Source organism: Halyomorpha halys, unplaced genomic scaffold, assembly GCF_000696795.3.
Source record: "Halyomorpha halys isolate HHAL.00 unplaced genomic scaffold, Hhal_1.1 Scaffold1203.1, whole genome shotgun sequence".
In the NCBI taxonomy this organism is placed as follows: domain Eukaryota; kingdom Metazoa; phylum Arthropoda; class Insecta; order Hemiptera; family Pentatomidae; genus Halyomorpha; species Halyomorpha halys.
Window position 1 is genome coordinate 37,762 of NW_027108428.1, and position 3,011 is coordinate 40,772.

A 3,011-nucleotide genomic window follows, 5' to 3' on the forward strand; every position below is an offset into this window, starting at 1 on the left:
GAGAATCTACTCATTGATAGAACTCCAATAACATTTCTAGAGGAGAAGATCTTGAGCCATCTTCTTTTCAGACGCCTGGGTTGATTATTAGGTAATGAAGGAGAAGGCAGGTTAGAAACAAGTGGATTCGGGTAGTTGGGAAGTTTATCATGGAAGGAATGGTATCTGGTTCTGGCTAAATCGGCAGCATATGGGACATTGAAGTACTGATGGATGACTTGATTTGTGACAAAGAAAGGAGCATTAAAGATTTTCAAAGGATTTTGGACTGTAAGGATTGGTTTGGGGAGGAATTTGATGGTTTAGTGGAGCCCCAAAGCTCAACTCCGTATGTTCAGATTGACCTTATAATAGTCATGTAGATCAGTCTTTTGTAATGGATTAGTAATTTAGACCGTTTGTCTAGTAAATGATGTAATAGTAGGAATCAACGAGCAGTTTCTTGTCTTTTTATCTTGTATGAGGATTTCATGTCAGTTGTTTGTCCAGATGTAGTCCTAAGTAACGGATCTGTTCTACTGGAATAAGTGGGATATTATTAAAGGATACTTTAGGGCAAGAGGTTATGGGCTTACAATGAAGGGTAAATGTGATTTGGTTGGATTTATTAGAATTAATTTTAATCCTCCAATTTTGGCACCATTCTTCAAGGGTGGTGATGTGGGATTGGAGAGTTTGGGATACAATTTAAGGATCATTGTTCACAGACTAACGGAAAAAATTGAATTTATTTATAAATTAGTGATTGAATATAAGTTGTACGTCATGTAACAAATTTATTTTAATACGATTGTAACATGATTATTATTCTTATTAATAGTTATTATTTGAATAAAAGTTTCTTGGTATTTTATTTTGTTTTTTACATACCTACTTCACCTAATTTATGCCTTACCACTAAAATAATACAGCTCTAGGGTCTTTTATGGAGCAGCTCTCTAGACTTTTTTTTACAATTTATTTATTGATATTCATAACTGTATAAAAGAAATTATACAACGAGAAAATGTGAAGTGGGTAATATTACATTACCATGATACAGTTTAGTGGAGAATCTATCCATTGATAAAACTCCAATAACGTTTCTAGAGGAGATCTCGAGGTCATATTCTTTTCAGACACCTAGGTGGAATATCACGTAACAAAGGAGAAGCTAGACTGGAATCAAGTAGGTTTGGATTGTTGGAAGTTATCATGGTAGGATTGGTATCTGGTCCTGGCAAAATCGACAACATATGGAACATTGAGGTCCTGGTAGTAAGTAAGGAACATTAAGGATTTTAGACTGTAAGGATTGGATACAAAAGGAATTCGATGGTTTATTGGAACCCCAAAGCTCAGCTCCGTATTTCCAGATGGGCCTTATTATAGTTATATGAATGAGTCTTTTGTAATTAGTTGAAAGTTCTAAGTTAGTCTATTTAGTGTTGTAATAGTCGGAATTAACGAGCTGTTTCCAGTCTTGTATGAGGATTCCATGTTAGTCTTTTTTCCAGATATAGTACCATCACTAAACTTGCAACAAAGAAAATTCTCTTCTTTTTAAAACCAGATCTTTTTTAGTAGAGTAAGTAATAGCTAATATGCCCTGACGCGAACCACAAGAAGAGCCCTTATCCGATTTATGAGCATTTATTCTCGTTCAAAATTCCAAATATTTCTCACTTAATATGTACTTCTTCTTGGAAAAAATACTTTATCATATACTCTGAGTGAATTCTTGTGAATTTCACTCCATTTGTGGTCTTTAATTTTGTTTTATACGTTTTTCCTATACACCAGTACACGTTTGAAGTTTTTATGAGTTCAAGGTTCAGAATACACACTTTGTCTTACCTTAATAAACATAATTTTTTATTTAATATAAATTGTATACATCGCCTCACCCGAGTCCTCTCCATTGCCCGTTTAGGTAGATTTTTTGTTACGCTTCTTGCCTAGGCAGGCAGGGAAACTAGCTTTTGCCCAGAATGTTGGATAAAAATTGTAACATTAGATTATTAAATTATTAACCATTTATATATGACTTTTGTACTTGTAACCTATTCAATTAACGAATAGTGATGACTGTTCTTTCCCAAACATTCTTTCGAATTACTCTGTATTTTAGTATTTTAAATTGAAATGCCTAAATAACGGGTTGGCAAAATTTGCCTCCACTCAGAGTGGTTGAAACCAAAGTCCACATTTTGTTACCATAACTAAATATTTCTCAGCTTTTGTCATCATTGATTAGAATTTCTAATCAAATATCAATTACATTGTTGGCAAGTAAATACTTTGCTTTGTTTGACGATCATTGCAGCAATAGCAAAGTAAGCAATTTAAAATTAGAATTTTCGGGAATATCCCCTTGAATCTCGAGAAATATATTCCCCACTTTTGATATTGTGGATTAAAAAAAAATGCTTTATTTCACCAGTTTTCTGGATTTATCTCTCCAGATATTTTGATAGCGGTTTACTGCTGAAAATTAATAATCTTAACCCTTTCTAACTTACAACAGTTGAGTTTGCAATGGTTGTAAAGCTGTATAACCAATAACTTTAATTTATTTCCAAGCAAAGAAGGCAGTTTAAAAATACAGTAATTTGAAAGTAAAGTGGAATCAGATATTAAAAACTACCCATTCTCCTGTAACTTGATATTATACCTTTCAATAGCATATTTTCAATTTTTTTTTCTTATTTAATTTCACACATGCATGTATTTTAGAAGTCCTTATTAGTCCCAAGTTTGTTAGGAAATGCGTAAATTAATCACTATTAAAATTAAAACATTGTTTGATAAAAACATAACTGTCAATTGTCTATTACAGCATGTTCTACAATACATTTGTGATCCAACTAACTCCAGGTTTGTGCCAGAGCTGAATTGATTTTGAAATGGAGGTAGGTTTGCTTTGGTTTTTCCAACAAAACCTTTTGTCTGTTTCTATTTAGTGTTGTTAATTGTGTCTGATGTATTTATTTTCAGATTTTTTATTGATAGCTCGATTCCTATATTTTTCT

General features: G+C 32.5%; 1 protein-coding gene across 1 annotated transcript in view; it reads left to right on the forward strand.

Moving 5' to 3' along the window:
• The window catches only part of LOC106688776 (clotting factor G beta subunit), a gene marked incomplete at both ends in the record, with an annotated part of 120,834 nt that overhangs the window by 31,438 nt on the left and 86,385 nt on the right, over nt 1-3,011 (forward strand).